The sequence below is a fragment of the Trachemys scripta genome, chromosome 2 (assembly GCF_013100865.1).
Source record: "Trachemys scripta elegans isolate TJP31775 chromosome 2, CAS_Tse_1.0, whole genome shotgun sequence".
In the NCBI taxonomy this organism is placed as follows: domain Eukaryota; kingdom Metazoa; phylum Chordata; order Testudines; family Emydidae; genus Trachemys; species Trachemys scripta.
The window spans coordinates 206,809,182-206,836,761 of record NC_048299.1 but is presented as its reverse complement, the minus strand read 5'-3'; the positions used below and the strand labels follow the sequence as shown (position 1 = coordinate 206,836,761).

At 38.4% G+C, this 27,580-nt stretch overlaps 1 pseudogene; it reads left to right on the top strand.

Annotated features, from left to right (window-relative positions):
- On the top strand, window positions 1–27,580 carry LOC117871810 (annotated as a pseudogene).

Here is a 27,580-nt window from a genome sequence, read left to right as displayed (position 1 = left end):
ATGGGTTTGTCCACACTTACAACACTAAATGTAGCGCTTAGTGAAGATGTTACTTATGCTGAAGGGAGAGCTTCTGATACAGGTACTCCACCTCCCTGAGAAGCAGTAGCTATATGACTGGGAGAAGCCCTTCCGTTAACATAACGCTGTCTACACCGGAGTTTAGGTTGGTATAACTATGTCGCGCAGGGGTGTGGATTTTCCATGACCCTGAGTGATGCAGTTTTGCCAGCATTAGTTGGTAGTATAGACCAGGGCTACGTGTAATGTATTAAAGCATGTACATGCCTAACCAAGGGAGCTTATATAAACCTCTTCCTTTTTTCTCAACTGTTCAGTGTAACTAACACTTGTTGTGTTATGGCTACCGTAATGGGTTCAGTGCTGGGACTCTGTCCACTTTACTGCTCTGTAAAGCCCACTTACTGCTTGGGCACCAAATGAATAATGATACATACTAGCATGGATAGATGTGATACACAAGAGAGCTGATGAGAGACAATTAAACTTGATTTCCTGGTCCCAGACACCTGACCTGGGTCAGGGTCACCAAGGTAAAGTGTGTGGGGGAAGGGCATGCCAATGTGTCACTGTGTTCTGGATGATTCCTGCCTGACACTGGAACATTTACAGCTAATGTAACTAGATGAGTGTGGGAGCAGAAAACAGTGTTTTTTTCCCCAAAGGATTGAGGCCCTAAACTGTGTGTGCATGTACAGCTCTGAAAATTTGGCCTGTTAATATTACTTACATAGACACCTTCCTTGCAGCTCTGCTGGATTTGTAACTATTCACCTGCTGAACTGCTTGCATTTTGAAGTGTGGGTTATAGTTTAATTTACCTTCCTCTGAAACATCAGCTCTAGGCTGTATCAGAGATAGGATATAGTATTAGTGGGACCTTTGGTTTGTTCCAGTTTAGTAACTCCCATCCTCCTGAAGCAGCATGATGTATTGTGTAGGTCTGTTATAATATATCACATTCAGACTACATAGTTTTGACTATGCAATAGAATGAGGGATTTTGAATGACTTCCTAGAGTCCAACTCCAAGGTTTTACTGAAGGAAATACCAGATTTTCTAGCACCCTTTCTTGAATTTTGTAAGCATGATGATAAACCTAAGCACTTGTGAATGTGTCCATCTGAAGTACTTGCTTCTAGAACTGATTTATTAACATATTAATTTGACACGTTTCATATATTAACCTGAACATTTTAGATATGCTCTCTGTTCTTCAAAGGAATTGTATTAAAAACATAAAAACGGCCATACTGGGTCTGACCAAAGGTCCATCTAGCCCAGTATCCTGTCTTCCAACAGTGGCCAATGCCAAGTGCTTCAGAGGGAATGAACAGAACAGGTAATCATCAAGTGATCTATCGTCGTCACCCATTCCCAGCTTCTGGCAAATAGAGGCTAGGTACATCATCTCTGCCCATCCTGGTTAATAGCCATTGATGGACCTATCCTCCATGAACTTATTTAGTTCTTTTTTGAATCCTGTTATAGTGTTGGCCTTCACAACATCCTCTGGCAAAGAGTTCCACAGGTTGACTGCGTTGTATGAAAAAATACTTCCTTTTGTTTGTTTTAAACCTGCTGCCTATTAATTTCATTTGATAACTCCATGTTCTTGTGTTATGAGAAGGAGTAAATAATACTTCTTATCTACTTTCTCCACACCAGTCATTATTTTATACACCTCTATTATATCCGCCCTTAGCCATCTCTTTTTCAAGTTGAAAAATCCCAGTCTTATTAATCTCCCCTCATATGGCATTTGTTCCATACCCCTAATTCTTTTTGTTGCCCTTTTCTGAACCTTTTCCAATTCCAGTATATCTTTTTTGAGATGGGGCAACCACATCTGCACGCAGTATTCAAGATGTGGGCATGCCATGGATTTGTATTAAGGGAGTATGATATTTTCTGTCTTAAAAAGCATGTTTTCACTATTTGCTCACTTTGAGAGCTGTGTATTAACTCTGTGACTGGAAGTGCATGCCATTGATACTGCTGAAATGTACACAAAGTTATTGTCACTGTTTGGATTTAGGCCAGTTTAAATTTGAGGGAGTATTTGGCAAATATTATGACTTAATTGTACATTCTTGTTACCCAAATGAATAATGTTTGTTTTAATTTGTTTCTTGTGGATCCGCAACTCCCACGGTTTTTCCTGAGCTTGCCCCTTATCTTTTCCGTGTATACACTGTCTTCCTTCTTCCCACTTAGCCCTCTGTGATGTATTTGAATTGGTTGTGTTGATCGTTGAACATCAGAGATGTCTTGTACAGTCCACCAATAAAATCTCTTGAAGTCTGTTTTTGTTTTTATTATTTGTTTTATTACAGTAAGTATAGTCTGTTTTATTGTAAAAGTGCTTTTCTTTTTGCAAAGGGCCTTGTAAGGATCTGAACCTCCAATTAACCTGTCTGCTCAGACCTAGTTTACCCAGTCCAATTAAAATTGATAGGCCAAAGTGTCTCTGGTGTAACTCCATTAAAGTCAGTATACTTACACCAGAGAATGAGATAAATCTTGGCAGATGCATTTATGGTGGATGTGGGTGTCTCTGCCATAATCATGAAACAATGCATCTCTCTCAAACACTCAGGATTCAGGGAGTGCAGAATGTTAACCTTGCTAAGGAATGAAGTGTGAGTGAAAACAAATTTCCTTCCATCCAGCCTCCCCCCTCTTGTCCTCCTTTCTCCTCCTCCCCTTTTATTTCTCAACACCGGAAACAAACTGGGTCAAGCTAGTGGGTCAGTGACCGTGCAGTATATATCCAGCCATGTGGTCAGCTAGTAGAACAGGATTACATGATTAGGAGTCTAAAACCCTATTTTATAGGTCCTAATAGAAATCTGTTCTCAATGAGTTTGTGAAATGAAATATGAATATGTGCATATTTCAAAGGTGAATCCACTTTTTGAATTAGTGGGTCTAAACAAGGTATTTGCAATGCTTTTAAACACCGTTCTGTTAAAGGACTATCAAACTGAGCATCTTTTGTTCACTCCTATTTAAAGAGGGACAAAACCCCCAAGTCCAGCCGCATAAATTGTAGCATCTTTATGGTACTAGGAGAGGAGATCAAATCTTTTACACACCATTTGGTATCAGTCACATCCTATTACGCTATGTAACATGACTGCCTTGTCACAACATAATGCACTGGAGAGAAATGAAATAAAAAATGGCATTTTTCTCAGCTACGTTTAAAGAAACCACAACATTTCAAATGTGAAGCTTTAATTTATTTATTTTTCTTAAAGGACCTGCTATAAGAACAGATGGAAAATTCACTCTCCTCCAGAGTGTGGAGGTCCACATGTTCTTCAGCATTCGTGCATTATTCATATGGACATGGCAAAATGTTTATACAAGAAAAAGATGGTTATATGTATATACATATGTTTTACACATTCATATATATATATACGATCTCTGTCTATACAAGCACACATACATACAATAGTTATATAGTATTCAGTTTAAGTATATAGTTTGACAGGGTCCTGATTCAAATGTATTTGAGTTTCTGCAACTTACTTGGTTTGTAGTCACACTGGAAAGAAGTTATAAGCCAGTAAACTCCATCTTGCAAGCACTCTTGTCATTTCACAAGCCCCTTCCTGTCTCCCTCCAGATGCCAGTTGACCTCATTTTTGTACCTCTCAGAAGCCCTCTTCTGTTTGACTGACACCAAACCTTTTTGCCCCTCCCCCACCAACTCCCTTACCAGCCTCTTGTGTGGTTCTCAGCTCTAACTTGGGCTCTGTTCCAGGAATTTTAAAGGCCTCAGTTATGGCCTTTGTGTTAATCCTGGCCGATACTTAATGCACAAAAATAAGAAGTTAGTATCATTGCTACCCTTGAGCGCACCAAAGCTCCACTGATCTTGCAGCTCTGTGATGTTCAATGTAACGTAACCAGATTATCCACCCACTTATTTGGTTTTTGTCACCTCTGATTTACCATCCCAATAATATCCTGTCCTTTGCCATGCTGAATTGCCATGTCTAGAAATATCATCTTCTCAAACATAGCAATGGGGGGAGGGAGAGCTCAGTGGTTTGAGCATTGGCCTGCTAAACCCAGGGTTGTGAGTTCAATCCTTGAGGAGGCCATTTAGGAATCTGGGGCAAAAATCTGTCTGGGGATTGGTCTTGCTTCAAGTAGGGGGTTGGACTAGATGACCTCCTGAGGTCCCTTCCAATCCTGATATTCTATGAGTTAGGGAAATAACACACCAGTGCCAATAATGGTGATAATAATTCACTGGTACTTAAAAATGTCAGTTCTAGAAATACTTACTCTTTTTTCTAAAGCTTGGGGGATTGTTGTTCATGTTACTCCAGAAATGAAGGGAAGAAAGAGAAGAAAATCTAATACTGACTCTTTTATTATACATGTGTCCCATTGAAACAACTGGTGTTCCCATCTAAATTCCCTTGTCTAAGGCCAAGAGAGTCTGAGTTGATCAGTAAACCCAATTTTGTTAACTAGGACTCTAACGTAATGATTCTGCGGGAAATAGTGTATAACTGATGGGCCACTCTCATGCATAGTTTTGCAGAAAGGCCTAAGGACATTGCAGCACTTTTAGTTATGCCTGCTAAATTTGACATGGTAATATGAAATTAGCACCTGCAATAGACACTGAATACACTGGACCTGATTCTACTCTGACTAATAATAATTTTACACTGAAGTCACTCCTGATTGATACTGGTGTAAGAGGAAAACCAGCCCCATTATGTAACTATGAGGTTTTTAACTGTCTCACTGCAGAAAAATTCACCATGAACCTTATGCTACAGTGATATGTGAATTTACCATTCCAAGGCCAAAACTTATGTAAAAGACCTTAATGCACGTCTCCCAATTTGATAACCAGGCAGAAATACTTCATTGTTCTTTATTCCTGCTTGAAGCTGGAGATGAGGGTGGAGGAAAGAACTTGATGTGAATAACCTTGGTTAAATACTAAATTGTTCCTTGTTTCCTACAAGGAAGCGTAGTTAGGATAGTGGAGATATATTTATAAATGGGGCTTTTTTCAAGCACTGTTTTATTCCAGTGCCACAGGAACACAACCAGTTTCTGTTTGGAGGACTCAGAATGTACTGCTACTGAAAATTAGAAACAATTCATTGCAATCCTTGACCTAAAACGATACTGCTCATTTTAACAAAGAAAAAATAAAGCAACATTCAAGAAATCACTGTCCTTGACTCCATTTTCTTAGCTTTAAAACAAACAAACAAACAAACAAGGATGTGAAAGCACCTCGTACCATGAAGCACAGTTTGCACTTGAGGGTCTGAACAATGGGGAAAAAAAAGACCCTAATGTGATTTTATTTTTCTTCCCAGAAGTCATTCGATAGCACCGAGAGGTTGTTTACAGGACCAAAGCTCATTGCTGTTGAAATAAATGATCCTGATAATGCAAGGTAAAACCTGCCCATTTATTTTATGTATTTCAATCCATTTAAATTGAGCTTTGGATTTCTTTCCTGGATAAATATTTGACACACTTCCATATTAGAAAAAAATGTTAAAAAAACAAGATTTTGTCTATGCTCCATTTTTCAACCTAAAGTAGACTGGTAAAAGTAAAAATATGGTACAAAAGGATGCCTCCTTATTCTTTTCTTTAACTGAAGGAGTGCGTGTGGGGAGGGGGAGAGACGGACAACTAAGTCAATACTTGGCTGGAGTCATGAGCAGCTTGTTGACTGAGTTAATCAGTCAGGAACCCTGCTCAGCCTCACCTCACTGATAAATGTCACAACTCACTGCTGCCAATAAGAATTACCAACAAAGGTTTCATAGAAACTGGGAATAACTAGAGGAGCCCTTTCCTCTGAATGAATTATTTTGTCCAAAACGATTCCAGGACTGGGTCAGAGTGAGTTGCTCTAATTGAGTGAGCAGTTATACAAACACATTCTAAAGGTCAAGCAACCCATGGATATTCACACGTTCCAGATTATGGAACACAGAAAGTTTTTGCAGGGAGTGTGTGTGTGTGTGTGTGTGTGTGTGTGTGTGTGTGTGTGTGTGTGTGTGTGTGAATCTATCTAATTCAGATTTGAAATGTTACTATTAGGAGCTGATGTTACTAAGTTGCCAGTGAGTTTGTTTTTGTTTCCTGTGCTGGGTAGTGTATCTTAGGAGACATGAGCTTCCCAGTATAAATGAAAGCCGCAGAATAATGTTTGAAGTTACCCGGAAAAGAGTCCTCATTCTGATTCATTCAATAAGCATTGTGCAGTTACTATGGGATTCTTAGCAGGAGGAGGCCTGCAGAGCTCCCTCTCTGCAGCCTGTCATGCATAACCTGCAAAGTACCAGCAAGAGGCTACCACTGATCATAGGACTGTTAAGATGCCCCTTTGAGAAAGATTGAGAACAACTGAAAATGAACAATAAAACAAAATTAGTTTCAGTCACAGCAAACAAGAAGCATCCACTGGTGTGTGAGGAGTACAGTCCATGAGTTCTTCATGGCGCTGGTTACCTGAAATAACAGAGCTGTCTGCAAATAGCAAAGAGAGTGAAATAATGTAATGTGGCACAACAGATGTAAACTGGCACACAACAATGTAATGGAGAAGATGTTTAATTTTGAGTGCTAATTTTGCTAACCCAATATATTTGAGGTTACTGCTCCATGTTTTGTAAGTACTTACTAGAACTGGTCAGAAAATGGAATTTCTCTTCTGTGATAAATTGATATTTCTGAATCAAAATTAAAAGTCAAAATTTTGAAATTTCCCATAAGAGGAAAATTCAGAAAAAACAACAACCCTATTCGAAACCATTGGAATATTTCATTTCTATCATATCAAATTATTTTATTTCAGTAAGGTTAAAACTAGAACAGTGCAGTGGAAGTGTTGAGCAAGAAGTTTCATGGAAGTTCCATGTTGTGGAAGTTCCTTGTTGAGAATGGAAGTTCCATGTTGTGCAAGAATTTGAGATTTCAGAATTTGTTTTCATTTTGATTCAGAATGGAATCCAAAATTTTCAAAATTCTCTATGTAAGAAAAGTCAAAAGGAAATTGTTTTGGTGTAATCAAAATGTTTAATTTTGACAAAACCATTTAGAGTAGCAGCCGTGTTAGTCTGTATCCGCAAAAAGAACAGGAGTACTTGTGGCACCTTAGAGACTAACAAATTTATTTGAGCATAAGGTTTCGTGGGCTACAGCCCACTTCTTCAGATGCATAGAATGGAACATATATTGAGGATATATATATACATATACAGAGAGCATGAAAAGGTGGGAGTTGTTTTACCAACTCTGAGAGGCCAATTAAGTAAGAGAAAAAAACTTTTGAAGTGATAATCAAGATAGGCCAGTACAGACAGTTTGATATAGGGTTACCATATGTAACAAATAAAAAAAGAGGACCCTCCACGGGGCCCTGGCCCCACCCATTTCCCATCCCCAGCCCACCCCCGCCCCGCCCCAGCCCCGCCCTAACTCCCCCCCCTCCTCCCTCCCACTCCCAGCCACGCGAAAAGGGCTGCCCGAGCACTACCAGCTTCATGGTTTGCCGGGCAGCCCCCAGACCCTGCGCCCCTGGCCGGCGCTTCCCCAGCGCAGCTGGAGCCCGGGAGGGGAAACGCCCAGCTGGGGGCGCAGGGTCTGGAGGCTGCCCAGCAAACCGTGAAACCGGCAGTGCTACCGGCTTCGGGCAGCCCCCCTTGCCTCTGGACCCCAGCCACCAGCCGGGCACTTCTCCTTGATGGCTCCAGCTGCTCTGCTCCGGCGGCTGGGGTCCGGAGGCAAGGGGGGCTGCCCAAAGCCGGTAGCACTGGCTCGGGCAGCTTGGCTCTTAAACAGAGCCGAAGTCTGAGAGGGGAGGACTCGCAGAGCAGCCGCAGGAGGGGAAGTACCCGGACGGTATTTTTCCCGGACATGTTCGGCTTTTTGGCAATTCCCCCCGGACGGGGGTTTGATTGCCGAAAAGCCGGATATGTCTGGGAAAAACTGGACGTATGGTAACCCTATTTGATAAGAAGTGTGAGAATACTTACACGGGGAGATAGAGTCAATGTTTGTAATGGCTCAGCCGTTCCCAGTCCCTATTCAAGTCTAAGTTGATTGTATCTAGTTTGCATATCAATTCCAGCTCAGCAGTTGCTCGTTGGAGTCTGGTTTTGAAGCATTTCTATTGCAAAATTGCCACCCGCAAGTCTGTCATTGAATGACCAGACAGGTTAAAGTGTTCTCCTACTGGTTTTTGAGTGTTATGATTCCTGATGTCAGAACCATTTAGTTTGACTATTTAAAATGTAATATTATAACATAATATATAATTTAAAAAAATTCAAAAGGAGAACTCATTTGAAAGGAAAAATTGAAACCTTTTGTTCAAAAAATGTTCAAATGGGACTTTGGACACAGTAGGAACTTATTTTTTCTCTTCTTTCTCTGAAATGAAATCTCTGTGAAATAAACATAATTTTGCAAAGCATTCTGATTTGGCTAGAACAGCATTTTCTGATAAAAAGAATTATTCTGTCAAAGTTTTTCTGACCAGTTTTAGTAAAAATGTTTTGTTTTTTGATAATGTTGAAACATTACTAAATATAATAGAGTTGAAACAAAATGAATTGAAACAATAAAGTTGAAATGAAACATTTTTACTTTATCAAAATAAAATATTTTGACATTACCAAACTGAAATGAGAAAAATAAAAATATTCATTTAGACCTTTTCCTATTAACAAGTTCATTAAAATCAATGTTATCACAAATGTTTCAGTTTTGATGAAACTGCAATTTCTGACTGAAAAAAAACTGTTCCATCAAGCATTTTTCAACTAGCTGCAGTAGTTACTATTGCTCAACTTACTTTACTCCTAGGAAGCAAGTATCCTATAGTTACTAAAACCATCTAGCTACCTTCTTGTTATCCTCTGAGTTTGCACAAAGAACAACCAGGGGAAAAAAGCTAGATAAATATAGAACCTACAAACTTGTGCTTCAGGTCTTATGGAAATCCTTACTGTTTTGACATGGAAATTGCAGGCCAGATTTACCAAAACACTCTGGCTGCTTAGTGCCTTTCCAGTGATGCAAAGCAGCTAGAAAGTCTAAATTTAATTAGCTGATTAAGCTATGGTTATTATGGATGCATTTTGTCATTTGGCCAAAATAACCAGAGCATATCACTGAATTTGGCCCAGTATTTTCTCATCTGTGTGAAAGATAAATTGGAGATCACCTAGACTAGTGGCATATATCCAAGAATGAATTGGATCAGATGTGCATATGGGAATGTTGGAATTGACTGGCAACTTAGAGAGACAAGGTGGGTGAGTTAATATCTTTTATTGGACCAACTTATGTTGGTGGAAAGAGAGAAGCTTTCAAGCCGCACAGAGCTCTTCTTCTGTGAAAGACAACCACCTTGTCTCACTAATATCCTACAACTGACATGGCTTCAACTTCATATAGCATCTTGTAGTTACAGCAGATACTTTGACACCTGCACTACTAATGACTATCACCAGAACTCAATGTTTATCTGTCATTCTTGAAAGCATAACCTGCAGAGGTCAGGAAAGGTAACCAGTGACATATTTCCCTCTATACTGAATGGGCTATATCTCAGGACAATAGTATACAAAGAGACACAAACAATGAACAATAGAGAGATTAGGGATCCACAAAAGCTTTTCATAAAATGTTTCCATTTCCATCTTCATTTGGTTCAGTTGTATTAAATTATTCTTGTTTGGTGAATTTTGCACCAGTGGCCTAGGTAGCCAGTAGGGAGTAGCAGAGTGGATACAGCGTATTTAACCTTGGGCCAACACAGCGGAATCTAAGCATGTGGCATGTCAGTGGCAATGCTGACATTACTGGGCTGCTCCAAGAAAGAAACAGACAATAGTAGGTATTAAAATTCCCCTGTCTCTGGGTATTTGAACTCTAATACTGAAGCCCAATAAGAATTAATCATTTTTGAAAAGATGAAAAAGGACTAATACTTTAACAAAAGTAGAAGGAGGAGTTACCCAGTGTAATGTGTATGCAATTCTGTACAATTGAGGACATATTTCACAAATATAGGCCCAAATCCTGAAATCTTTACTTAGTTTTTACTGAGTTCTTACTCAGTCAAAACTTCCATTCACAGCAATAGAATTTTTGCCTGTGAAAGGACAAATTGTCTGGTCCTGGATATCCTCACTCAAGCAACTAGCCTTGTAGTGAGCTCACCAGGACTACTTGTATTAATAAGCATTTGTAGGGTCAGATCCTAGTAGCCTCCACATTTGTCCAGAAGTCAAGACAGAAGCAAACTTCCTTGATTTGTAAAGACACATGTTTTTTAGGTGCCAGATTTTTATTTTTATTCTTTTTTTTTTAACGTGAAGCACTTTAATTTCATTTTTGCCTTTATGCTCATGGAAGTCAATGCAGAATCTCTAAAAGATATGATTACGTCTTGGGAAAATGTATTCTCAGAAAATATTTTCCTTGTATTCTATTTAAATTACATAATTGTATTTTTCCATTTGTTTCTTTAAAAATTCCAGTTCGTATAGCCAATTAAAAAGACAAGGAAATTAAATTAAAAAAAAAACCACCCTGAATTAACAGATTATCTGTCAAATAATAAACCACATATATGAAGTCAGTTATCAAATGCTGCCTGTGATAGTTATTATTAGAGCTTTCTGAATATATTACCACTAATAACTGGGTAAAGCAATGGCTTTCATCATTATTTCTGTTTGCAAATTTTTGACAACCAGTATACAAAATTCTCAGATTTACTTATTTTCCTAAATAGTTTAAAATCTCTTTGATGTATAATCCAGGGTCTGCAAATGAATCACAATAATTGTATTGCAAATACCCTTAATTCACAACATGCACAGAGTTGGTTAGTTGTATAAGCTACAGGGCTTTGTCTCTGTTCCCAAGTGGATAATTTATATAACTGAATAGATCAGCATTAGTTGCTAGTTGTACAATTAAATGCCCAATTCAAAATATGATATGGACAAAAAATTACAGTTTAAAGTTAAGAATTCACTTTCCATGATTATTCCCCATAAAACTATTAGGTTCTGGCTCATATTTACACATTTGTAAAAAAAAAATTTATATAATTTTTACCCTCTCTCTCTTTCAAACACAAAGAAAAGAGAAAGAGAGAGAGAGAAAAAAAATTGGTCACAGTCTCATAACCTCATTAATGAAGGTTCCTTTTTCACTCAGGGGAGATCACTGTGGAAAGCTTCTTCCTCCAGGTTTGTCGTATTTTAGTGTTTGGGTTTAGATATTGGCTGCCTGCAAGGCAAACTGGGTGAGGCAATATCTTTTATTTAGGGCTGTCAATTAATTGCAGTTAACTCACACAATTAACTCAACAACAAAAAATCACCTCACACAAGTACCGCAGTGCAATCTTTTTTTGTTACACAACTACACTCAAAAACAAAACAATGTAAAACTTCAGAGCCTACAAATCCACTCAGTTCTACTTCTTGTTCAGCCAATCGCTAAAACAAACAAGTTTGGTTACATTTACAGGAGATAATGTTGCTCTCTTCCCTCTTACACTAGAAAGTGAGAACAGGCATTTGCATAGCACTTTTGTAGCCAGGATTTCAAGGTATTTATATACCAGATATGCTAAACATTCATATGCCCCTTCATGCTTCGGTCACCATTCCAGAGGACATGAGTTAATTAAATTTGTGACTGAACTCCTTGGAGGAGAATTGTATGTCCCCTGCTCTGTTTTACCAGCGATCTGAATATTTCACGTTATAGCAGTCTCAGATGATGACCCAGCACATGTTGTTCATTTTAAGAACACTTTCACTGCAGATTTGACAAAAGGAAAAGAAGATACCAATGTGAGATTTCTAAAGATAGCTACAGCACTTGACCCAAGGTTTAAGAATCTGAAGTGCCGCCCAAAATCTGAGAGGGTTGAAGTGTGGAGCATGCTTTCAGAAGTCTTAGAAGAGCAACACTCCAATGTGGAAACTATAGAACTCGAACCACCAAAAAAGAAAATCAACCTTCTGCTGGTGGCATCTGACTCAGATAATGAAAATGAACATGCATCCGTCTGCACTGCTTTGGATTGTTGTCGAGAAGAACCCATCAACAGCATGGATGCAAGTCCCCTGGAATGGTGATTTAAGCATAAAGGGACATATGAATCTTTAGTGCATCTGGCATGTAAATATCTTGCTATGCCGGCTACAACAGTGCCATGCAAATGCCTGTTCTCACTTTCAGGTGACATTGTAAACAAGAAGCAGGCAGCATTATCTCCTGCAAATGTGAACAAACTTGTTTGTCTGAGTGATAGGCTGTACAAGAAGTAGAACTGAGTGGACTTGCAGGCTCTAAAATTTTACATTTTTATTTTTGAATGCAGGTTTTTTTGTACATAATTCTACATTTGTAAGTTCAACTTTCATGATAAAGAGATTGCACTACAGTACTTGTATTACGTGAATTGAAAAAACTATTTCTTTTTTTTTTACAGTGCAAATACTTGTAATCAAAAATAAATATAAAGTGAACACTGTAAACTTTGTATTCTGTAGTAACTGAAATCAATGTATTTGAAAATGTAGAAAACATCCAAAAATATTTAAATAAATGGTATTCTATTATTGTTTAACAGTGCAATTAATCATGATTAATTTTTTTAATTGCTTGACAGCCCTATTTTAATTGTCTCTCTCACCAACAGAAGTTGGTCCAATAAAATACACTACCTCACTTAGCTTGTCTCTCTAATATTCTGGTACTGGCATGACTGCAACACTTCATAGGTTCAGGCAACTCCTACTTGGTCTGGTAGTGGTAGTGTTTGGTTATTAGGAGCAGAAAAGAAGGTATAAATTCAACAGGAGATAAATACAAGATTGTCTCATTCATCTTCTTGTTGGTATTTTCACAAAGAACTTGACTGGAAAATTATGATCACGTACAGCAGTCTGTGAAAGCCTAAATATAGGCCATTCTTGCAAATTTCAAAGTAACACTGTATATATCAAATTGAAGTTTTGCCCTTATGCAACATCATTCATCTGGTGATCTCATAGTGCCATAGAAATGCAACCCATTATTGAGAGTAAGAAGTTTGAATCCACAAAGCTTTAGTGAGAGAATGATGAGGCAGAAATCCCAGTACTCCTGAGCAATAGACTCCTGAGGGGTGGCCCTTACACAGAATAGGCAAATCATGGCCCCACCTCCTCCCATTCCCTTTCTGCGGTGGCCTGTGTCCCTGGAGGAGTAGAGGGGAGCAGAATTTGAGATGGTCAGATGTACTTTATGCTACTGCACACCCAATTAAAGTGCAGGCAGAATCTGTCCCTAATTAATTTAGCCTCACATATTTCTCTATTGTAGGATACTATTATTATAGTCATTTTACAAACAGATAGAGATGTTAATGATTTGCCTCATAATCACACAATAAGTCAGTGGCAGAGTCCAAACTAAAGCCCAAAAGTCCTCTGCTCTTATCTTCCCGCAACACTTCCTACCCACATCCCAAAATATCCTTTCCCAGCATGCACTGGATCTAGTATAAAACTTGGAGATGGCATAGTTAGGGGATGTCTTTCTTTTCTTCAGTTGCTCCAGAGTCCTGGTTCAGAAAACAGAGGGGATATTTTCAGAGCATTACATTATTACTGTAATCAGTGCATTGTTAGGGGAATAGGGTTTTTTTCCCCTCTCTTTTGAGAGCTACAGCATGGTGATGTGCCAAATTAGCACTGTTAATGTTTCCAAGGACTCATAAATACTAAATACCAAACATCATTGTTTTGTGCATGTGCAAAATGAGTAGAGATATTTAAATAAACGACTTGCAGTTAGTTACCTTTGACATTGTAAAATGAATCTCCATTTATTTTAACGTCCAAGACCTGCAGGAATTAAAATCTCAGTGTAAGAAAAATATCCCATAAGCATGCTTCATAAATTTCACTTACTCATTATGTCTTATTAAATCTTTATGGAATATTATCTTGACACACAGAGGGCAAGGTTAGAGAAAAGCCAGAGTCAAAATATCCACTCTTCATAGATATCTGCACTGTGCATAGTAATCTCTCCATTAGCTATCTAGACAAATTCATATTCATCCCCAATGGGTCATATTAAGAACCAGGTGTTTGGTGGTGACTCTAGGAAAGAACTCTTAAAAGGAAATCAGAGAAAACAAATGTGGTGAGTTGTAGATTTATTTTTTTCTTTTATGGGCCCCTCTTCCTGCTTAACCCTAAGTGAGACCATTGCTGGAAGACACATACCTCCACTTGAGCAGCCAAAATAAACATACACCTGGCACATAGATGTTTGAATTGTATTATTTGTCTGCTACAGTAGAGACTTTTTTCACCCACTGTGGATTAGTCATAGCTGTAGTCTATTAATCCTCTTTACTCTGTCACTTATCTACCTCCTCTTTTGAGTTACAAGGGTAAATATATAATTTTGGGGAGTTGCACATTTTTTAAGAAAGTGATCTAGATTCTCACTACTTAGACTAAAAATCTTGCCTGGTATATCATAATGCCTCCAGCTACATTTATGATAGATAAGTAGTAGAGCACAACATGGTGGACAACTCAGGGAGAAATTGGAGAAGGATAAACTTACTCAATTTTTTTCTTTTTGTTTTGCTGCTGATATAAAGGTAGCTGATAGTATTCTAGTATTTGTAGTGTTGTTGTAGTTGTAGTTGTAGTTGTGTTGGTTCCAGGATATGAGAGAGACAAGACCAGTGGTTCTCAAACTTTTGTATTGGTGACCCCTTTCACACAGCAAGCCTCTGAGTGTGACTTTCCCTTATACAGTAACAACATTTTTTTATATATTTAACACTATTATAAATGATGGAGGTGAAGCAGGCTGAAAGCTCACGACCCCCCACGTAATAACCTCGTGACCCCCTGAGAGGTCATGACCCCCAGTTTGAGAACCCCTGGACAAGATGGACCAACTTCTGTCAGTGAAAAAAACGAGAATTGCTCTGTGGAGTTCAACAGCTTGTCTCTTTAAACATAAGTTGATCCAGTTAAAGATATTACATCATCCACAATATTCTACTAATCCCTTTTGCACTCAGGGATATTCTAGACAATATGGTACCTTCAGTCTCATGAAAAAAAAAATTTCTGGAAACTAAAGGGAATATAGAGAGGCCATTGTTTTCAGAATTTTGCCTATATATGGGATTGTAATAAAATGTTAGATAAAGAGGGTTTTCTGCTGACAGATCCTACTGACCAGAGGAAGACTCCTATTTAGCTCACATGGTAGAGCTTCCGCCAATGAATCATGGTTTTAGTTGCAACTGCAGTAACATGCAATATGCACATACAGCCAGTGAATGAACAGAGGACTCTGTTAATAGGTTAAAACTGCCCTTGTATCTTTCCACCAATTCTGTCTTTGACTGCTCGACATCTCACTGTTGCCATGATTTGCTTTCTGAAATATTTCACTTGTTGTGGAACAGGTAGATTATTTAAGAGTTATGTTTTCTATGAAGTGTAGTTTCATATTCATAGGCCAAACTCTGCATCCCTTACTCACATGAGAACGCCCATTGCCATCAGTGCAATTCCTTGTGTGAGCAGGATTTAGCCATATGTTTATATCTATCTACAAGCAAGAAGCACATCTATTTTTTGACTGGTTTATACATACATTATCATGGCCACCTGCACTCTTGTTTTCATGGCCCTTTTCCTCCTGAGCCAAAGTTTTCCTTTCTAAATGGCATGACGACATTGTTGTCCTTAGGTGTCCACCCTTTCGCTCCTTTGATATTTTTAGGGCAGTTTGTGCAAATGCCTCAACAAGGATTTACTGCTTCAGGTATAAAACTGTCCCACAGCTGATTTCTTTGTCTTGGTGCTTCTGGAATCAATGGCCGCTTAGGGAGAGTGACTGAAAATAATACTGATTCAAATTTTCTGGACTCTTTGGATGACTTTGAAGTTAGCTTACTCCCTTTGTACTTCTTGGCACACTTTCTGTCTTGCTACTTTATTTTGCCAGAGACAGCGATTAATGGATTTCATCACCAATCACCGCTTCCTATTCCCTTCCATCAAACTCTCTGATGATCTCCCCCACATATTTGCTGCCTTAGCCATTATTTACACTCGCCTCCTTGAGTCTGAACTACCAGCAGAATTACTGTCCTATCTGATAACTAGATGTAGCATTCCTTCCTACTACAAATACCAGTCTTTGGATACCAGAATTCTCACTGACTTCATTATGGAGTAAATAAGACTGTGGATAGTATTTTGATTCAAATATAAGTAGCCTGAACTTGGCTGTTTTAAAAATAATGGCTAGATTGTGACTCATATTTCATGCTCATGCAAGGCAGTAAGGAGGCATAAGAACACACGCACAAATGCACACGCTCGCACTTACACATCTATGAAGGCTACCCAGAATTTGGGTCTGGACACAAAGGAATCAGAGAGTGATGTGTATGTACTTTCTCCCCATATAATATGTGGATAGGGAGGGATAGGACTGGTGTAACTTTAGCTCCACCACCTAATGAACCAGTCAGCATGGGAGGTATCATCATTTGCTGCTGGTACAGAAAAGCATCAAATTACTACCTCTCTCTTAGAACAGAGGCAAACAGGGAGGGACCATCTTTCCTGCAGTGGTGCAATTTGTGCAGCATCTCTTGCTTTGCCTAAATGAATCATCAAGCCCCAAATAAATAGTGGGCACACTTAATATTTGGCTGCAAACAAGAATATAAACAGAATGAAATCCAAGAAGAAAGGCAGACTCCCTTTGTATTTAATGTGATTAAGTTGTGTTGATATGGCTTTCAATGCTGTTTCTGAGAGGGTGCATCAAAAAAAGTTATATGTTTGGCAGCAGAGAAGAATTATACAAAAAGCACGATAGAAGACTTACCTTCTTTTGTGCTTTTTTTTATAATTCGTCTCTTCTTCCAAACATACAACACTATTGCAGAAAGGAAGGGGTGTTTGGAAAGAGAAAATACTGCAGAGACCACAAAGAAAGAGAATGAAAACAATTTAAAATTCAGCTGTTACCAGTGATATTTATATTGCAATCTGATTTTTGACAAAAAAACTACAAATACATGCCATCCTCTATGCTTAGCCTTCCTATCCAGTTCCATAGCTTTACCCATCTAGCAAACCACTTGAAAAATATGAGATATTGAATAAACTGAATTGAATAAAAACACCACTAATAGAAATGAGTGAGACCTCATAACCTCTGACTGCATGTGATGTATGTATATGCCATTGCACATTGTTGAAGTATAAGAAACTCCAAGATTAATGGTCTGGTATCTTTTCTGTAAGATTTATTTTCATACAGTTTATTGCTAAATTGACAGCACTAAAAATTGAAATCTTTTAACTAAGATAGTGAAAAATGGCATGGCCAGCTTCCTCAGACTTCTCCTCCAGTGTCTTTCAGCCCTAACCTTTAGGGACCACATGTAGGGGTGAGAGAACAGTTCACTCTCCAGGCTTTTCAGATCTTGGCTTCTCTGCTGAGACTGATCACATTAAAACAGGTTTTGTGATGTGTGCAACTGGCCATTACAAACTGGACAGAGTCTACCACCTCATCCCACATGAGCCAGGGAACACCCAGCAAATAATAATAACAAGAGAAGGGCTAAAACTTCCAATTCAAGCCACTATAAATTTAAAGGGAATGAAAAACCTCCTAATTTAATCCCTGCATCTGAACCCATCCCCACTGTTGTGGTTCCAGATTAACTGGTAAACCAATTTGAACATGGATGGAAGTTGATAAGAATGGCTGATCTCAAATACCTGATGGCAGAAATCTTTCAAGATCATTTGAATTCATAAGATTTTCACCATACTGGGCCAAATCACACAAGAACACTTCCAGTGTTTTCAGTGTCATCAAATTCTTAACTGAATCTTGGCCCTGAAACTTAGTCCAGGTACAATCCTTGGCATGGCTATAGTAACAACTTTCAGACACTGCCGTTGTGAGTCAAAACTGAGTCAGTGACGCAGATCGGAAAACTGTTAGAGATGCCACAGTTAAATCCCATTCTGTCAGCTGTTACCCCTTGTGAGAGCTTTATAACTCCACTACCAACTTTATATGGTTCTTTATACACTCTCATTTTCACCAGCACATATAAAATCTATATTGCCTGTTTATAATTGTGTTAAATATAAATACAGAAACACAGGAATAGAAGTAAATAAAAAAGCACAGATGGTACTAGGAAAAATCTTCCAATAGAACTTGTGCCAGACAATATTCCTGTATGTTTTATATTGCAGACATGTGCAGTAACTGTAGACCATCACACTGCACAGATGGAAGCATGAGTTTGAGGGCTATTGAGCATGTGGATTTTCCCAGTGTGTCACAATTATGGAAACATCTGTGCTAAATAACTTCACGGTGAAAATTGGCAATGTTCAATAACTCTCAATACCCGTTTGTCCCCTGTGGTGAGATGGCCTGGTGATTGCAAGTTGGACTGCAGCATAAAGCATGTAGCTGTATTAGTTCACGGTCTCTTAAGAGATTTCTCCTATGGTGCGTCATGTACAACATCCATATGCTTTTCTTTATTTATCTACATAAGGCTGATTTTCAGAGATATTGTGTCCTGCAGATTTCATCGACTTCCACTGGAATTGTGAATACAAAGGGTCTCTGAAAATCTAGCCCTATGTGGGTATTATATCTTTGATTTTGTATTGGCATTGAGAAGAAAAACAAATCCAGGCATTTTACAAATGAATGGGATAATTTTAAGAGCACATAATGGAAGGAGAAACTAGAAACAGAGAAAGTTCATTTGTTGGAACAAAGATCAAGTGTGATCACCATAGTCTTGTAAGTATTTCTAGTGGTTTGATATGTAATTACTTTACACATGATATGTAATACTGGTAGATACAGCAGAATCCAAGATCACTGTTCCATAGCTCCCTGCACTACCACAAGTGCACTATTGAATTGTCATTGGTGTATTGGTTCTTTGTGCTTAATCATAAAATCATAGGTCAAAGCTTGCTGTCCTTACAAATATTAATTGGAATTTTGTTCCAGTAAGGTCAACAGGATTTGGCCTTCCTATTAGAGATAGAAAGACCTATTGCATGCTCTAGTTTACCTCCTGACAGTGCATGATTGTTCCCTAAAGTATATTTTGTACTCTGCATTGTCCAGTCCCATTTATAATGATTCAATGAGGCATTCACCATTCCCCTTAGATAAAAATGACTATTCTACAATCTAATAGGTTTCACTATAGGAGATTTTTTTTAACTTAGATTTTTCTTTCCTTCATTTCATCCCAATTCCTCCCAAGGATATCTTTGACTATCCTAAACATTTCATCCTATTTCTGACATTCATACTCTTCAAATATTTCTAGACAGTTATCATACCTCTTTTTAGTAACCATTCAGCCAATGTGTACAAATTTAGTTTTTTAACCTTTCATTACACTGCTCTACAGCCAAAATGCTTCTGAAATAAATGTAGTCAAACTTTACTAATTCTGGGTCACTGAGAACAAAAATGATGCTTAAAATTGTTGATTGGCACTAGTTTTCAAGATATGCTATTGAGTCTGTATATACGACCCTTGACTTGGGAATGGCGGCGGATAAGTGAGTTATAAAGGGAAGGGATCTCAACTTAAACCAGAAATGACTAAAATACATCTTTGACTGGATCTATGAATAAATCTATGACTGGGTTTGGACAGTACTTGCTTTTTAGGCAAAACAATGAATGATGCAATCTGAAGCTGGTATTGCGTCATACATGATATGAATTGTATCATGTTATTCCTAGAAGTCATGGATGATGCAATCATAACGAAGCTTACATCACTCTGCTGAACAAATTGCCCTATATCAGCTCTAGAAATCATACAGTGTGGTGCTCTCTTATTTGTCAGTGTTTGATTTTGCAAAGGGACACATTTCTGTTTAGCCAAAGTGAGCAGAGATGCCTCGTACTTGTGTGAACAGTGCAGATAACTTCTGCTATGTTTGTGATGAAGTGACTTTTGAATCACAAAAGCACAGTATAACCACTATGGTTAAGAAAGCCTATCACCTATATTTTGGCTGCAAAATTGGAGATCAGGACAAGAGGTGGGCCCCACACATTTGCTGCAACACTTGTGCAACAAATCTTCGCCAGTGGTTGAACAGGAAAAGGAAATCTATGCCTTTTGCAGTGCCAATGATTTGGAGAGAGCCAACAGATCATACCAGCAATTGTTACTTCTGCATGGTGCCTCCAGTTGGGAAAGGTGTGTCAAAGAAGAAAAAGTGGACTGTGCATTATCCAAACATTCCATCAGCTATATGCTCAGTACCCCATGGAGAAGGACTGCCGGTTCCTGATGCACCAGAATCATTCTCACTTGAGTCAGACGAGGAAGAGGATGAAACTTCTGCTCCTGAACCATCAATGCCACAGGACCCACATTTTCTCCCATCCTCCTCCTCTGAACCACACCTCATAACACAAGGTGAAATGAATGACCTTGTCAGGGATTTGGAACTACCCAAGAGTAAGGCAGAGCTGTTGGGCTCCAGACTACAGCAGTGGAATCTCCTGGCAGGTGATGTTAGGGTTTCCATGTTCTGTGACCGTCAAAAGGATCTTGTCCCATTCTTCTTCATGGAAGGTGATCTTGTAGCCTGCAACAACATCGATGGTGTGATGGCAGCCCTCAACATCGTTCACGATCCAGATGAGTGGAGACTGTTCATTGATTCATCGAAGATGAGTCTTAAAGCTATTTTACTGCATAATGGCAATGTTTTGCCATCAATTCCAGTTGGTCATGCAGTCCATATGAAGGAAACCTATGACAACATGAAACAACTTTTGAGGTGCATAAACTATGACCAACATCAGTGGCAGCTTTGTGGCGATTTGAAGGTTGTTGCTCTCTTGCTTGGTCTGCAGACTGGATACACAAAGTACTGCTGTTTTCTCTGCGAATGGGATAGTCATGCAAGAGATTCCCACTACATCAAGAAAGATTGGCCACTCCGACAGTCATTGGAGCCCGGGAGGAAAAGTGTTCAGCATCCACCACTTGTTGAATCAAGGAAGATTTTGTTACCACCCTTACACATCAAGCTGGGTCTGATGAAGAACTTTGTCAAGGCCATTGACAAAACACAAGCAGCTTTCAAGTACCTCTGTGGAAAATTTCCAAGTGAAGCTAAGATAAAGGAAGGTGTCTTTGTTGGTCCTCAGATTCGTGAACTTCTTCGATATAATGCATTTGACCATGCACTGCGTGGCAAGGAAAAGACGGCATGGAAAGCCTTCCAGTTAGTGGCAATACATTTTCTCTGAAACAACAAGGCAGACAACTACAGGTTGTTGGTGGAAAACCTCCTCAAGGCATACAAAAGCCTTGGTTGCAACATGTCACTAAAGATACATTTTTTGCACACTCATCTAGATTTTTTTCCACCGAACTGCAGAGCAATGAGCAACGAGCATGGCGAGCGATTTCACCAGGACATAGCAACAATAGAGAATCGCTATCAGGCCAAATGGAGCCCATCAATGCTTGCAGACTATTGCTGGACAGTGACAAGAGATGCTCCATTTAATGAATACAAGAGACAAGCCAAGAAGCGCCGAGTAGACACTGAACAGGAATAAACTATGTACATAATAGTTTTTTGCCTTTTGTTTCATAAAACATTTTATTTATATAACCCTTTTGCTGATTTTTAAAGTGTTACATAAACAGGACAGGTGAAATATTATCATGTAAAGCAACCATAAACACATGAAAAGACCTAGGTTTACAATTTATGATTAAAACTCTACTATCTACACAATATACAGATACATAAAATGTAAAAACGTAAATATCTTAGAAGCAGTAGCCAATCAGTTGTTTTAATTGTCATATTTGAATTCAGCACATCAAAATACATAATGAATAGCACATTTTATCTCTGAAGCAGACGACTTCTCAAAAATTGTAGACCAGTGTTATAAACCAGTCCCTCCAGCTTTTGATCACATTTGTTACTCTTCTCTGAGTTCCCTACAGTTTGTCCACAACTTTCTATGTCCTGAGATGCAGTGGATATAATATTATAGCTACAGTATCATCAAAGTGATTTAGAAAGGGACAGGAGTACTTGTGGCACCTTAGAGACTAACAAATTTATTAAAGCATAAGCTTTCGTGGACTACAGCCCACTTCTTCGGATGCATATAGAGTGGAACATATATTGAGGAGAGCATGAACAGGTGGGAGTTGTCTTACCAACTCTGAGAGGCCAATTAAGTAAGTAATCTCCTCAATATATGTTCCACTTATATGCATCTGAAGAAGTGGGCTGTAGTCCACGAAAGCCTATGCTCTAATAAATTTGTTAGTCTCTAAGGTGCCACAAGTACTCCTGTTCTTTTTGCGGATACAGACTAACACGGCTGCTACTCTGAAACCTGTTAGGATAGGACAGGGAAGTGATAGTCCCTTTCTAAGACATCTCTTAGTTGGGGGCATGGATCAGCATTCACGTCACACTTTCCATCAGTACCTGGCCCGGGCCAGGGAAGTTAATGATCCAACCAGCGGACCAAATTCGGTGGTGAATCCTGGTCACATGCCATTTGAGGAACATTGTGTATACGCTAACAAGTGACCAACCAAAACTCACATTGGCTTTTTCAGCTTCCATATCTCATTGCCATCTCTGCTACACTGTGCTGTCTACTGCATATCCATCCCAAAATGCATTTGTGAATCCATTATTATATGTGTCGATAGGGCTGTCTTTCCTACTAGTTTCATAGTTTCACTTCTGAGCCAGTATAGTGTACCAAAAAGACCATATGTGAAGGAGAGATTGTGAGTTGAAAAGAAAGATATTTTTCATTTTTTAAATTTTCTGAACCATTTCATCTATCCCTAGTGCACATCCACCTGAAATTATTCAACAGTCCCTGTCGCTGAGTTTCTCTCTTTGCCAGTGTAACAACTGCCAAGTTATCAAATGCTGCTGCTATTGTGTCCCCATAGCAACAAGCTCCCTGGCTTAAGTGACAGTATTTCCATATTGTCAACTGGAAAATGTCCCAAATAACTCTAAAAGCACCTGGAATTCTCTTTCAATGCAAACATCTTTTAAAAAATCCTCACATATTAAATGGAGGTTATTTATACTCATTATAATGGGTGGTAGGATGACAGCTGAATGTTTGCAATTTTCTACAAAATTCTGCAAATCTGGCTTTTTGGTGGATTTTATGTTCCATTTGAAACAGCTGTGCATTTTAATGTCATCTTTAAAATAAAATAAAATACTGGTAAGTAACACAGATCTTGATAACCGAACAGAGTAAATATGTAGTGTGTTATGTGACAAGTTTGTGATGCCATTAAAGTTAAAGAGAACGTACAAAACGTGTAGAAGAACAGGTGAAAATAATTCAAATAGCCATCAGTACTCATGTCTAATATTTCCAGAAATTATTTTCATTTTACACCATTTGAGAATCTGGCCCTGAGTCATAGACATAAAGCTTTCTAGTTTTAACTATTTCTTTTGTTCGATTCTGCTATCCAACTTTGTCCAATGAACATAGTTAGATATGAGCCTACAACCAGATCTTGTACTGTGTTCTTAGTTGATCTCACAAGTTAAGCAGGGAATAACTGGATGTTGTGGGAAGCATTAGTGATTCATTAGGTGCTGCCTTTCCCGATATGATGACAGGAGACACTGGTGTAACTCCGCTGACTTCAGTGAAGTCACTTCTAATTTATACTGGTGTAGCTAAGAGCAGAATTAGGGCTATTGTCTTCTGGATGAGATGTAAAACCAGATTCCTGTAAAATCTAAGGTCCCATAGCACCTTTTTTTTTTTTTTTTTTTTTTTTTGTAAGAGCAAAGATGTTAACCTCATTATCCTGGCCAAACTCCAACTCAATTAATTACTCAGATTCCCCCTACAATTTCAGTGAGACATAGAATTCTTCTTCTAAACTGTTGTGTATTGTTGTGTGCTTGTAAACGGCCGCTTCGCTCTGCTCCAAAGGTGCCTGCATTTCAGAAGTGAGTGATACAATAGCTACATATTCCTATTTTGTGCGGCTTAAGGGTGTTTTGAAGCTTAATTAGTAAGTCATTGTAAAATGCTTCAAGGGGCTTTAATGAAAAGTGTCTTACACATGCAAATATATTGGCATGATTAACGTGAACCCACAAGTTGGAGGTCATTTTTGAAAATCAGCCCCTAGATGTTCTATAGATATAAAATGAGGATAGAAGCAATAATATCTGGTAAATGTGTTGTGAACAGTGACGATTAGTGATTTATGTGAATTATCATCTTCATATTAATCATACTGAATATAGGGAGGAGAGAAATGAGTAAAGTTTATTTCCAGTAGACACTACCTCTTGTTGGCAAATACCTATGAAAAATATAGTTATCTCGAAGGGCAGTTTTGTATACCCTGGATAATAAGCCAAAACTCTTACAGTCGGTTTCATTGGTACACTCTGACTGTTTTGAACTGCCAGTTAAGATGGGTTTATAGAAGGGCTTTTAGCGATTAAGCTCCCATTACTGGAGAGAGGGCAGTGCAACTGGAGCATACTCCTGAGCCTGTCCTACCGATGAGCAACTAACCAAAAGTGCTTTCCTGCCAATTAGGTACAGAACACCCTATCCTCCAGTAGGCCAGCTGAAGAGGATGGGAGGTCAACACACGTTCAGTGAAAATGTTTTATTTATTAAAACCCATCTCTTGTGTGATACAAATTAGAGAGCTCTCCAAAAGTCATACAGGGTGCCGCATCAAATGCTGTGATGAATTAAGTAAGCTAGGCCTTCCTTGCACAGAAGTTATATTTGTGCTGTATATTTATTATTCCTTTTACAGGCACTGTCTTTCTGTTCCCTATTCCTCACAGTGTATAGAATACAATAATTTTTAATGAATAAAATCAGTTATTTTAAATAGAATATGGGCTGCTGCCATATATTGGACTATACTTTCTAAACCATCGGTTCCCAAACTGGGGGGCTGCCCCCCGAGGGGGCCTGAAGAAATTCCAAGGGGACGCATAAAAAAATATGTTTTATTTATTTAATAGACCAACAGACAATAAATTATACATATTCTGTATACATAATAATAACTATTCATAAAATTGTCCAATTACCAGCCTATATTACTTAACTACAATAAAGTATTGACAATCTTCTCGTTTTTGATTATTAATATAAGTAGACAAGAATAAAGGTATAACAAAGTACAATAATAATAAAAATACAACTATAAATAGAAGTATATAACTGCAATGTTTTCAAATTTCATACCACAAAATGTGAATTTTTTTTATTTTTTTGCCTTTTGATGTGTAGGAGTGCCATTTTGGTCGGTGGGGAGGCCGAAGAATGATGTAGAAAGCAATGGAACTTTTTAACACTTCCTAGCTCACTTGCAAGAGTGTTCGAGACTGTTCTCTCATGGGAGTGGTTTCCTCCACCACTCACCGTGCAAGACCGGCTACTTGCCAGACTGGTGGTGGGGTATATATAGGGCAGTACGCGTCCGTATGTAATAGTAGTAGTAAGTAAATGTTCACAATAACTCAAATTAACTTGCGTCCATTATTATTCATGAATCATGAAAAATATTTTTATAGATTTTTTTTTATTAGTATATTATGGCCACAATTAAGAAAAGGAAGTACGATGAAGACTACATTAAATATGGTTTCACCGTCATGCAAAAAAACAGGATCAATCATCCTCAATGCGTAGTATGCCACACACTTCTCAGCAATGATGCCTTGAGACCCAGTCATCTTGAGCAACACTTGACAAAGAAATCCCGCTTTGAAAGACAAACCAAAAGAGTTTTTTGCTGATTAACTTCAAAATTTAAAATGCATGAAGCTGGACACTACTGGAGCTTTTCATCAAGCGTTGCCCAAAGTGGTATAAGCATCTTATGAACTGTCGTTGCTCATCGCTAAAGCCAAGAAAGCACACATAATAGGAGAAACTCTTGTGAAGCCTTGCTTGTTGAAAGCAGCTGATGATATTGTGCTTGGTGCTGAAAGCAAGAAAAAATATCGGAAATTTCGCTTTCTGACAATTCCGTGAAACTTCGAATCAATGCCATGGCGAAAGATCTAAAACTTCAAGTTGTGGAGGCAGTGAAAGCTTCTCCTTTTTTGCAATTCAGTGTGACAATACCACTGATGTAGCACAATGCTGTCAGTTTCTTATCTACGTTCAATTCATTAATGATGGAATTGTAAAAGAAGAACTGCTTTTTTCGAAGGAATTGATGATCACATCAAAGGCTTCTGATGTTATGAAAACGGTTTCCGACTTTTTTTAAGAAAATGGACTTTCATGGGAAAATCTGGTTGGTGTCTGCACAGACGGTGCTCCAGCGATGCTTGGCTCTCGCTCTGGATTTGTGACATTGGTGAAAGAAAAAAATCCATCTGTAACTACGACTCACTGCATCATATACAGACAAGCATTGGTTGCTAAAACCCTTCCAGATGACTTACATGACTCGTTGATTTGGCCATCAAAGTTGTCAATTTTGTGAAGAACAGAGCTTTAAATACAAGACTTTTTGCAGCTCTTTGTGTGGATTTGGGAGTGGATCATAAAATTATTTTGTTTCACACAGAGGTACAACGGCTTTCCAAAGGGAACATACTTTTGAGATTATTCGAACTGAAAGACGAAGTGGAAATTTTCCTCAAGCAACAATAAAAAGAAGAGTTTTGTAATGCGTTTATGAACCAAATGTTTCAACTTTCATTGGCATACCTCGTGGACATTTTTGAATCTTTGAACAATCTCAATTTGAAGCTGCAAGGAAACAACGCTGTAAATACTATAGTGCACCACGATGCCATCAAAGAGTTTACAGAAAAAATAAAGCTTTGGAAATGTCTAATGCAAGCTCAGACGCATAACTTTTCGTCTTTTCTAACATTTTCATCACTTGCTGAACTTTGTAAAGAGGATCCGAAGAACAACATTTTGTTTCATCTGGACTGCCTTGCTGACGAATTCATCTGCTATTTTCCAGACAACTTTTCTGGCAACCCCATTCGTAAATTAGCACGTAATCTGTTCAACATTGATATCAATTCATTGCCAGAAGTATTGCACGAACAAGCACTTGAAATGAAATACGATTCAAGTGCGAAAGATATTTTTGAAAACTTAAGCCTGGAGGAATTTTGGATAAAATATTTCCCAATTTACCCAAAAGATGGAGAAGAAGTGCTACATATTATTCTTCCGTTTTCGTCGAAGTACCTCTGTGAAAAAAGCTTTTCAAGTTTAGTCAGAATAAAAACAAAACAAAGGAATCGACTGGATGTCAAAAAAGATTTGCATTATACATTTTCATCTTTCAAACTTAGGATTTCCCAACTCATGAAGAAAATGCAGCAACATCCTTCACATTAA